We start from the raw sequence: 12,500 nt of genomic DNA on the forward strand, positions 1-12,500 counted from the left end.
GTTCAGGAGTCGAGCCTCAAGCCAGACGAGCCTCAAGGTCGTTCTGGTCTTCTGGACAAAAACAGGCCTAAACCTCAATTTATAGAAAATAATCTGTCAAAGTATTAATCAGAGAAATATTAATTAGAGGAATATTAATTAGAGGAATATTAATCAGAGAAATCGCAGTTAGATATTTTCCCCAAATCGTTTCATAACAACAGAAGAAACAGGTTCTAAGATCTCTCGTAATAGAGGTCAGTGGGCAGATGCTATAAGGTGGACTTTAAACTCTAGATGTTACATTGTTGGCAAAAAGGGTTCTAGATAGCACCAAAAAAGGGTTCTTCGGGCTCTAACGATAGCAAAACCCTTTTTGGTGCTATATAGAACGCTCTCTATCAAGTTGAACAAGCCTGTCACAAGGCAAAGAACCGTTTAATCATGCGGTGTTCTTTGAGTTTTCATGGTTCTGTATAGAACCGGTTTCTTTGTAGGATGAGACAGACTGAGAGGAGGTCTTACGGAGCTGGTCTTCAGTTTGCTCTTTACAAAACAATAACAATCCGATTTGGTTACTTTTGCTTTACTTAGGCCGACTTTAAACCTTGAAACTGTCCTGCAGCTTTAGCTTGAAACTCACCTGAAATGAGTTGCATGTGTAAAGTGTCCTACAACTCATTTCAAACTCGGCAGCAACCGTTGCAAGAGTCTCAACATCTTGAAACAAGTTTCATGAAACGGCCAATCAGAGTGCAGATTGATTTCACCGGATCAGTGGACAGGAGAATAAAACAGAAGATGGTTGTTTTGATTTGGTGGCTTTCGATGTGAGCTTCACAATGTGAGTCTCTCAAGGCTTTGAGTGCTCAACGTTTCAGTACCCAGCTGTGTTAACTAGCCAGCAGCGCTTACAGCTGTTTAAACAGCTGCTTGTGCCAGTGTTGACTCTTCTTCAGCTGCTGTTACTGTGGTTTACCCTCTTCACACCCCTCCATTTACACAAAGCTGATTCATTTGGGATCCAGAGGAAACCGAGATGCTCCTCAATGACCTTGTGCTTCTAGGACAAAACGAGCGAGACGTCTACAAGCACAGCCATAAAGACTGATCAGACATACGTTTTCAAAAGTGAGACCTACACACAACCAATAAGAAACCCAAAAGTGTAGGAAAGAACCCGAGACAGACAGATAAGGAACGGAGACCGATATCTTGCAGATGACTTCACTGCAGGAGCCATACAGGACATCAGACGTAGGAGATGCTGTTATCTCTAACTAGTGGAGTCCAGAAATAATCCAGATACTTGTGCACAACTTTGTTTTTGAATTGCTTCCAGCCACTGTCAAGTTGCATGGACATTTTGTTGCAGGCAACTCACAGCTTGCAACTAGTTGCGTGAAAGTTTCAAGTGCGAAGCCAGCCTAGGGGTTTTGGCACTGATAGGAATGAAAACCGGAAAAGCGTCTCTAAAGAAAAATGACCGTTACAGATTTACCGCTTAATTAACACCTTTCAAGCGCTTTTTGCAACATTTACTGTCGGAATTCGGCGCCTGCCCATTGACTTCTGTTATACTCGTGTCACAAAGTAATATTTCTTCTCTTTGCTGTGGTAATCAGCCACACAGTACTGATACAACAGATGGAGATCAGCTGTGAGATGGTCCAGACATCTTTACAGTGGTGGTTATGGGAACCAGGCGTCGCCATGACTACAACACAGATGTAGACACTTTATTTACCATCCAGAACCACCAGAGAACCTACATGAGTCTTCTGAGCTTATATGGAATGTTGATGATGGAAAACAGTGGAAAATCTGGAATAATGAGTTTTCTTTGGGGACTATTTTGCCGCACAGCGCCCTGCATGTCTCCCTCCACCATGAATGGAGCTGAAGTTCTCTAAACTCTTATAAAACAGCGTCTCAGTCATCAGGCAGTGAATTCAGAACCAGCTCATGTAGGAACTTTCTGTAGGAGCTTTTAGAGGGACGTCTGGTTCCTATCACCACCACTGTGAGGAGCTTTTAGAGGGACGTCTGGTTCCTATCATCACCACTGTGAACGGTTCTGACTCGGGAAGTTTATCTAGAACGGAGCGTTTCACACCAAACCGCTCAGAACCGCTCTGTTTACATTTGAACCATTTAATTCTGTGAAAAATGTGGACGTCACATGTCGGGCTCTGCTTCAGACGTTCAGATGAAGAGGTCAGATTGATGGGAATTAGTGCTGAATGTAGTTCTGAGGTTGTGCTGCTTATAGCAACACTGAACTCTTACCATGAAGGACATGCATATCGCAGTTAAAGCACTTGCACTGAAGCACTGGAAAAGTGTGTTGGGAAAGTGCAGCATTTCCTAACTCACGGGAATCCAGTGTTTCTCAACCTCATCTCTTGCTTCATTTGTAACATATGATTGATAACCATGAACCTCAGCCTTGGAAGCGTCTGTCTACTGGGCTTCTGTTGTATCTGAAATGACTGTTTTATGGTAAAAGATCATATGTTACATTACAGAAGACGGAGATTAGGATGAAAACGTCTGGATTATTCCTCTAAATGAAGATGTACTCTTGAAGTGGACTCTAAAACCAGCAGTTTTCCCAGCCTTTTTTATTTATTTTCCATTTTGCAGATCAAGTTGATCAGAATATTTGCATCTGACCGACTAAGATGTCGGTCTGTATCATTTGTTATGCCATAATGGTAATTTGCTGAATTATCATTCTGTTCGTGTTATTTCGTCCATATCTGCCAGCCCTGTACTGGATGAATGTTTTGTGGATGTTAGATTAATGTTGGATAAATGTTTTGTGGAAGTTTGTTGTTTCAAAGTGTGTGTGCTTGGTGATGTGTTTGTGTTTTGTATGAAGAAGTTTGTTTATATCCACACATTTGAAATGCAATTCTGCTATCGATCCTGCCAGGCTCCGCCCCCAAACCCATTTTTAATGGTATTGTTGTGAGATACTCTCAGAAACTGTAGAACAGACTCGGTTTATATCACAATACCTACATTTAGAGTCGGTTATTCATTCAGTCTAATGAGAAACTGTAGAACGGACTCGGTTTATATCACAATACCTACATTTAGAGTCGGTTATTCATTCAGTCTAATGAGAAACTGTAGAACGGACTCGGTTTATATCACAATACCTACATTTAGAGTCGGTTATTCATTCAGTCTAATGAGAAACTGTAGAACGGACTCGGTTTATATCACAATACCTACATTTACAGTCAGTTATTCATTCAGTCTAATGAGAAACTGTAGAACGGACTCGGTTTATATCACAATACCTACATTTAGAGTCGGTTATTCATTCAGCCTAATGAGAAACTGTAGAACGGACTCGGTTTATATCACAATACCTACATTTAGAGTCGGTTATTCATTCAGCCTAATGAGAAACTGTAGAACGGACTCGGTTTATATCACAATACCTACATTTAGAGTCAGTTATTCATTCAGCCTAATGAGAAACTGTAGAACAGACTCGGTTTATATCACAATACCTACATTTAGAGTCGGTTATTCATTCAGTCTAATGAGAAACTGTAGAACGGACTCGGTTTATATCACAATACCTACATTTAGAGCCGGTTATTCATTCAGTCTAATGAGAAACTGTAGAACGGACTCGGTTTATATCACAATACCTACATTTAGAGCCGGTTATTCATTCAGTCTAATGAGAAACTGTAGAACGGACTCGGTTTATATCACAATACCTACATTTAGAGCCGGTTATTCATTCAGTCTAATGAGAAACTGTAGAACGGACTCGGTTTATATCACAATACCTACATTTAGAGCCAGTTATTCATTCAGCCTAATGAGAAACTGTAGAACGGACTCGGTTTATATCACAATACCTACATTTAGAGTCGGTTATTCATTCAGTCTAATGAGAAACTGTAGAACGGACTCGGTTTATATCACAATACCTACATTTAGAGTCGGTTATTCATTCAGCCTAATGAGAAACTGTAGAACGGACTCGGTTTATATCACAATACCTACATTTAGAGTCGGTTATTCATTCAGCCTAATGAGAAACTGTAGAACGGACTCGGTTTATATCACAATACCTACATTTAGAGTCGGTTATTCATTCAGCCTAATGAGAAACTGTAGAACGGACTTGGTTTATATCACAATACCTACATTTAGACTCGGTTATTCATTCAGTCTAATGAGAAACTGTAGAACGGACTCGGTTTATATCACAATACCTACATTTAGAGACGGTTATTCATTCAGTCTAATGAGAAACTGTAGAACGGACTCGGTTTATATCACAATACCTACATTTAGACTCGGTTATTCATTCAGTCTAATGAGAAACTGTAGAACGGACTCGGTTTATATCACAATACCTACATTTAGAGTCGGTTATTCATTCAGTCTAATGAGAAACTGTAGAACGGACTCGGTTTATATCACAATACCTACATTTAGAGTCGGTTATTCATTCAGTCTAATGAGAAACTGTAGAACGGACTCGGTTTATATCACAATACCTACATTTAGAGTCGGTTATTCATTCAGTCTAATGAGAAACTGTAGAACGGACTCGGTTTATATCACAATACCTACATTTAGAGTCGGTTATTCATTCAGTCTAATGAGAAACTGTAGAACGGACTCGGTTTATATCACAATACCTACATTTAGAGTCGGTTATTCATTCAGTCTAATGAGAAACTGTAGAACGGACTCGGTTTATATCACAATACCTACATTTAGAGTCGGTTATTCATTCAGTCTAATGAGAAACTGTAGAACGGACTCGGTTTATATCACAATACCTACATTTAGAGTCAGTTATTCATTCAGCCTAATGAGAAACTGTAGAACGGACTCGGTTTATATCACAATACCTACATTTAGAGTCGGTTATTCATTCAGTCTAATGAGAAACTGTAGAACGGACTCGGTTTATATCACAATACCTACATTTAGAGCTGGTTATTCATTCAGCCTAATGAGAAACTGTAGAACGGACTCGGTTTATATCACAATACCTACATTTAGAGTCGGTTATTCATTCAGTCTAATGAGAAACTGTAGAACGGACTCGGTTTATATCACAATACCTACATTTAGAGTCGGTTATTCATTCAGCCTAATGAGAAACTGAAGAACGGACTCGGTTTATATCACAATACCTACATTTAGAGTCGGTTATTCATTCAGTCTAATGAGAAACTGTAGAACGGACTCGGTTTATATCACAATACCTACATTTAGAGTCGGTTATTCATTCAGCCTAATGAGAAACTGTAGAACGGACTCGGTTTATATCACAATACCTACATTTAGAGTCGGTTATTCATTCAGTCTAATGAGAAACTGTAGAACGGACTCGGTTTATATCACAATACCTACATTTAGAGTCGGTTATTCATTCAGTCTAATGAGAAACTGTAGAACGGACTCGGTTTATATCACAATACCTACATTTAGACTCGGTTATTCATTCAGTCTAATGAGAAACTGTAGAACGGACTCGGTTTATATCACAATACCTACATTTAGATTACATTTGTTTACGTTAGTTGTACAGTTTCTGTAAATCTTGTGCAGCCTAGCAACAGTATCTATGAAATGATGCAGTTGTGGGCGGAGTCTGGACAGATCACTGATTGATGCAGGTCTGTGTGTGTGATGTGTTGGTGGGTTAGTAAAGAAATATGGTTGAAAATGAATACATTCATCCAAAAGTCTTAATGACTGTAAATGTTGTGGGTCTTGATCTGGGAGCAATGTTAGTGTCAATAATAATAATAATAATAATAATAATAATAATAATAATAATGCAGTATTCCAATCTTCCTTTGTTTGTCTTTCTCCCTCACATCCCTCTGGCTGTCACATCCTGCACTCCCTCTTTCTCCTCTCTCACTGAGGCAGGTGTTTGAGCTCCTCAGACCGGGCAGTATTATCATTGTATACGTGCTGTATCATTAACTAAGCATATGAATCTATATGGTAAGTGTCAATAAAGAAATGTACATACAAGTGCTGCTTCACTGTGTGTCTACATCCGCAGTAGAACCCACTACCTTCTACTTTTCAAAGTAAAAGCCTTAGGGTGACCGGTGCGACTGGGCTTAGGTTTTAAGAGGTGTAGTTTATGTTAAGGGGCTTATACTGTACATGGTAGGGATGCAGTAATGGACTCGTCCTCATCAGCCGATATTCTGAGTCCAGGAGAGAAAAAGATCACAATTTTTTTTCTTCTTCAGTTTAAAATCGGTTGATCTTGTGTAACGTGCTGTTCATCCCTGAACGTGACCTATTCTTTTATAAGAAATGTGGGTAATTAATAAATGTTTTAGATAAGACGCACTAGACGAGCGTTTCATAATCAACTGTATTCTTCTCATTCATTCCAGGCCGACAGATCGAAGTGTAACTGTTCACTGTGGAAATCTTGGCCATCACACTATCATCACTAAATCACCAAAATATCACACTTTTTCTTCTTAGCCTCTGTTAAATCTGAATTAAGTCTGAATTATATCTGATGAAGTATGTTTGCCGGAGAAACTGGTGAGAAGCGCAGCAGAATTAACCAAAGCTCTCCTGCACAGGGCTTTTATTCTGACGTGCCGTCACATTTTGTTGTGAGGGGCTTTTATTCTGATGTGCTGTGAAATAGAAACAGTGTTGACAGTTGATTAGTCATGCCTGGCCGATACCTGATAATATTCTGCTGTATTGAATTCACATCACTGCCGGGCGAAATTGTCCAAAATCTCTTGGTGCTGAAGCTTTAAGAGTTCCTTTCACTGGAACTAAGGGGCCGAGCCCAACTCCTGAAAAACACCCCCACACCATGATCCCCCCTCCACCAAACTTTACACTCACAATGCAGTCAGACAAGTACCGTCTCCTGGCAACCGCCAAACCCAGACTCGTCCATCGGATTTCCAGACGGAGAAGCGTGATTGGTCACTCCAGAGAACTCGTCTCCACTGCTCTAGAGTCCAGTGGCGGCGCTTTACTCCACTGCATTCCACGCTTTGCATTGCGCTTGGTGATGTAAGGCTTGGATGCAGCTGCTCGGCCATGGAAACCCATTCCATGAAGCTCTCTACGCTGTTCCTGAGCTGATCTGAAGGCCACATGAAGTTTGGAGGTCTGTAGTGATTGACTCTGCAGAAAGTCGGTGACCTCTGCGCACTATGCCCCTCAGCATCCGCTGACCGCTCTGTCATTTTACGTGGCCGACCACTTCGTGGCTGAGTTGCTGTCGTTCCCAATCGCTTCCACTTTGTTATAATCCCACTGACAGTGGACTGTGGAATATTTAGTAGTGAGGAAATTTCACGACTGGACTTGCTGCACAGGTGGCGTCCGATCACGGCACCACGCTGGAATTCACTGAGCTCCTGAGAGCGACCCATTCTTTCACTAATGTCTGTAGAAGCAGTCTGCAGGCCTAGGGGCTCGGCTTTATACACCTGTGGCCATGGAAGTGACTGGAACACCTGAGTTCAGGTATCTGGATGGGGGAGTGAAGGCTGTATGTGACTGAGTGGTGACATCACAAAAATAGGCTCCTTTTGCTTTTTGACTTTACGGACTAGAACTTTAACAGTGTTTACGTACTAATATTTCAGAATGAGAGCGATGCAGTTTTCTGTGATACGGGCGTTTTAATAGTTCGTTCTCATCAGTACTGAGTAGTACGTGTGTGTGAATGTGAGTGATCCTCTGTGCCCCCCGCGGCCCCCCAGTGATCAGCAGGAAGGAAAGCAGAACCTGCTGTGTGTTTCATTCATGCTGCAGTGACTCGTTTGTCTGGTTCATATATAATTCAGGCCACCGCGGCTGATTGAGTTTACACTCAGGACAAAGAGGCTCTGCGTGCAGACGGACTGAGGAGAACCTGATAGTGGAACCAAGCTGAAGAACACGCTGACTGTCCATCTGTATATACGGGTCAATGACAAATAAGGTTTTCAGCATCACAGTTTTAATAAAAGACTCATTAAAAAAGACATGATGCACATTTTATATCTACATACACCCTCCCAAAAAGATGGTTCTTTAAGGGCTCTTTAGTAAAGGAAATGGTTCTATATAGAACCATGAGCACTCAAAGAACACTTTGCATCATGAAATGGTTCTTCAGATTGATGGAGAATGTGTTGTATATGGTTCTATGTAGCACCAAACAGGGTTCTTCTATTGTTGGAGGCTTCATATTGTAACAATAGCAGAACCATTTTTGGTTCTATATAGAATAATTTAGTAAAGAACCATCATCTGCTGCTGCACAGTTTGCGTTGGTCATCCTCCTTCATCAGTGGTCACAGGACACTGCCCACAGGACGCCGCCCACAGGACACTGTTGGCTGGATATTTTTGGTTGGTGGACTGTTCTCAGTCCAGCAGCGACACTGAGGTGTTTAAAAACTCCAGCAGCACTGCTGAGTCTGATCCACTCAGACCAGCGCAACACACACTAACACACCACCACCACGTCAGTGTTACTGCAGTGCTGAGAATGACCCACCACCCAAACAGTACCTGCTCTGTGAGGGTCCATGGGGGTCCTGACCACTGAAGAACAGGGTAACAGAGTATCAGAGAAACAGATGGACTACAGTCTGTAACTGTAGAACTACAGAGAGCAGCTATACAGTAAGTGGAGCTGATAAAGTGGACAGTGAGTGTAGAAACGAGGAGGTGGTCAGAATGTTAAGCCTGACCGGTCTACACTGATTTACTACTACAACTGATTGTTGTTTGTATCACTGTGCAGGAGAAGCGGCTGACAGTGTTCCATTGTACTGGTATGGTAACAGTTCAGTCGAATGGAACCGGATTGAATCCAGTTTATTAGCGATGACTGAACAACTCCACACAGTTTGAGACGAGTATACAGTGATTTAGACCTGCAGTCAGTGTGTCTAAATCCTTCCATCCGCTCTGAAGTCGTGTCACTTTGTAGTTGCTGTCATGTTCAAATAAGGAATAATAAGGAACCCTGGATCTCAACATCTTCAAAAAAATGGCTCATTTCCAGAGGTGAAGTGCACAAACCCTGTACTTGAGTTAAAGACCCCCAAGGTAAAATATTCCTCCAGTAAAAGTAGAAGTTCCTCCCTTTAGACCTCCACTTGAGTAAAAGTACTAAAGTATTTCCCTTCAAATGTACTTAAGTATAAAGTAAAAGTACTAAAAGAGGAATTCTGGCTCTGATGTCCTGTTATCATTTTTATAACCAGACTGGCTTCATGAACTCATTTCAGGTGAAAGTCCTCCAGCGTCTCTCTTGGTAAACCAGTCTTTTAATAGAAGGTCATTAATTAGTGACGCTGACGTCTATTAAAATGATCAGAAGCACAAAACACTGAAGGTAAACAGTTTCCATCAGGGAGAACCGAGTGGCTCTGAAATCACTTTTTACACACAAGCAAAGTTTCAGTTTCAGATTTATTTACAACTTAGTTCCAAGTTTAAGTTGAATAAAAACTGGCTTTAAACTCAGGATCACAGATGAGCTCCTTTACTATGTTGATCTGTAGGCGTCTGTTCATAAACATAAACCAGCCCAAACTCATTTACTATAAAATGAAATGGTGTTTGTAGAAATTCAGAAAAAAGCCGCGTCAGTCTCGACTGCATATGTGGACATATTTCTATATTGAGCTCTATTTACACAAAGTTAGGTTAGTTCATCATTTATGTTGAACAGACTCTCCCAAAGTTTTACGCTGCTGCGCTGACGTTGAACCGCGTGCTGCACTGGGTCGGTATGACCAACAGGTCAAAACCAGCTCTAAACAAAGTGACCGCTGGGCCCTGATTGGTGCTCTGGCTTTGCGCTTCTTTCGTTTTGACATGTTACGTTTTTATACACACAGAAACCAAAAGGAACGACAGATTTCTCAAAATGTAGGAGGAAAAAGTCGGATATTAGACTCTGAAATGTAGTGGAGTGAAAGGAGAAAGTCGCCCAGAACGGAGAAACTTCAGTACAGATACACCAAAAATACTAAAGTACAGAAACCAATTACATTTACTCAGGTACTCAGTTACTGTCCAGCACTACTTGTGAAGGCGGTGATTCATCACAACTCAAAATAAACCCTTTAATTGCTTTTATATTATTTGTTTTTGCCTGGTTAAAAATCTGTTAACAGCGCCGAACAGACGTTAAAGCCTGTAAACGGTGGAAAAGCAGCTCATCTCACCTTTTTCTCCTCCGTCTGGCTCTAATAATGAAGCTGAGAGCTGATCAGAGTTAATGATCTTCTCAGCGAAGCTCGTTCTGCTCGTTAGTTTGTGCTGATGATTCAGTGATTCAGTCACGTGACGTTACTGAGTAGGAGGAGCTCATGAGGGGTCAGTTCAGGAGCCGGTTCATCACATTAATGACAGATTTGAGTCTGAGAGACCGGATCTGAGCAGAAAATCAGCAAAAGTGTCTCAGGTCGGATTTGAAAGATCAGATCTGAGTCTCATCAGGCCAAAAAACAGATTTGTACCACTTCAGCCTGGAGATGTGGACGTAGCCTTAGACACATAATCAGAGAACGTTCTGAACGAAGTCACTCGACAGTGGGGGGCCGTCCTACCCACCCTGAGACAGTGAGGACAACTGTGCTGTCTTGGACTCCCGGACATGAACAGCTGTAGCATCACTAGGGATCCAACTCATGAACACTTAGATGGTCACGCCACTCAGGAGATCGGGGGGAGCCGGCTGGGCTGCTCAGGAGTTCAGGAGCTGCGTGACGGCAGGGTCGGCAAGCAACCATAGACCACAGACACTGTCGGGACTCAGAGCTCCCCGTCCTCCACTCCAAAGTCCCAGACGATGTGGAAAACCGTTACTAATGAATTAAAGTTTAAAGTCCTCATTCATTTTGAGTGATGGGCCAGTTGCTAGGCCAGGTGCCTCTACCATCAAGGATTTCTTTCATGCCCTGCACTACCTGCTTCTCTCTGCTCCATATATGGAGCGTTAGGCCTGCTCTTCTGCTACATGGATCAGTTTGTCTCAGTTAAATGCTGATAACTCTGTCTTTTAATACTTTAATACTCTTTAATACAGGGCAGTCGTGGGCTGGAGGTCAAGGAACCAGCCTCGTGACCGGAAGGTCGCCGGTTCAATCCCCACAGCCGACAGTCCATGATTGAGGTGTCCTTGAGCAAGACATCTAACCCCCAACTGCTCCCCGGGCGCTGCGGATCGGGCTGCCCACCGCTCTGGACAAGTGTGCTCACTGCCCCCTAGTGTGTGTGTTCACTAGTGTGTGTGTGGTGTTTCACTGCAGGGATGGGTTAAATGCGGAGGTGGAATTTCCCCGTTGTGGGACTAATAAGGGTCACTTAATCTTAATCTTTCCAAGTTGATAGTTACTAGAAAACTTTTATAAAATGGTGATTTAAGGACATATTTCTTCAAAAATCACGACGACACCCAGGCAAACGGTACCGCTGAGGTACCGACAGGTTACAGGGCTGCACATACAATGTGGGACACAGGTGAAAATAACTTTTAAACTATGAATTTTAACATGAAATGAACCAAATACCGTTGTATTCGTGGCGTCACTGGAATTCTAATGAATATATTTCATGTATTTGATGGAGACTCTGTGTCAGTGAGGTGCGACAGCCCCAGATGACCATAATAAAGGAGGACCCAGACATTTAGAGCGTGTAAAAGGTGACGGGACATAAACTGAACTCTGTTGATGGAAAATGCCAGAAATAAACTCGTTTTTGCGAGAAGTCGCTCATCGTTGGCGGTAATCCCTCCGCAGACGGGCTGTGTGATGTAGATGCCTGCAGATCGCGGCTGTGTTTCCTTTATTTGCTTTCACTATGAGAGCGCAGGATGTGTGCAGGGGCTGTGAAACTGTGAAGGCCGCTCTGTGGACCGTACACCCTCCGTAAACCTGCTCTGATCTGTGACGTTTGTGCTCGTCTGGCGGCTCATCTGAGCGTTTAGAACCTCACTGTGGCACACAGAGGAACAGGCCTGTCCGGGTTCTGAAAATACCCCTTAACGTTACTGACCATGAGTAACAAAGGCGAGGAACACCTGCACTCTTAACACACAGGTGCCAAAAAGGGTTCTTTCTCATGGTGCCAATGGCTGGTTCCTTAGAACCATTTCTGTATATGAGGCGTCTGAGTGTGAGGAACCCCTTTTCACGGTCAACCTGAAACCAATTTCTACCTGCATTTGAGGTCACTTAAACGTCATCCTTTAGTTCTGCAAGGGTTCTTTAGTAAAAGCAGTGGCAGCCAGATCATAAATATTAGGACCGTTTCCAATTTCTTTACAGCCAAACTGGCCAGTGAACGGATTTTGGCCACAAAGTTCACACGGTCAACATACAATATTGACTCTCTAATGTTTCAGACTTTTTTTAAGTTTTAAATTAGTTGTCTATTTAAATAATGTGTATCTAATAAAGTGTTGTATTGATAGTACACTATATGGTCAAAAGCATGTAGTGAATATGAAGTTCACG

General features: G+C 42.2%; 1 protein-coding gene across 2 annotated transcripts in view; it reads left to right on the forward strand.

Annotated features, from left to right (window-relative positions):
• tbc1d24 (TBC1 domain family, member 24) overlaps nt 1-1,779 on the forward strand; it is a 22,457-nt gene extending 20,678 nt beyond the window's left edge. For both annotated transcript variants that reach the window (XM_037536991.1, XM_037536992.1), the window contains exon 8: nt 1-1,779. This exon is cut by the window's left edge and continues 1,539 nt beyond it. The gene's annotated coding sequence lies outside the window, so the exon portion shown is untranslated.
• The last annotated feature ends 10,721 nt before the right edge of the window (nt 1,780-12,500 follow it).

This window comes from Pygocentrus nattereri, chromosome 3 (genome assembly GCF_015220715.1).
Source record: "Pygocentrus nattereri isolate fPygNat1 chromosome 3, fPygNat1.pri, whole genome shotgun sequence".
NCBI classification, from domain to species: Eukaryota; Metazoa; Chordata; class Actinopteri; order Characiformes; family Serrasalmidae; genus Pygocentrus; species Pygocentrus nattereri.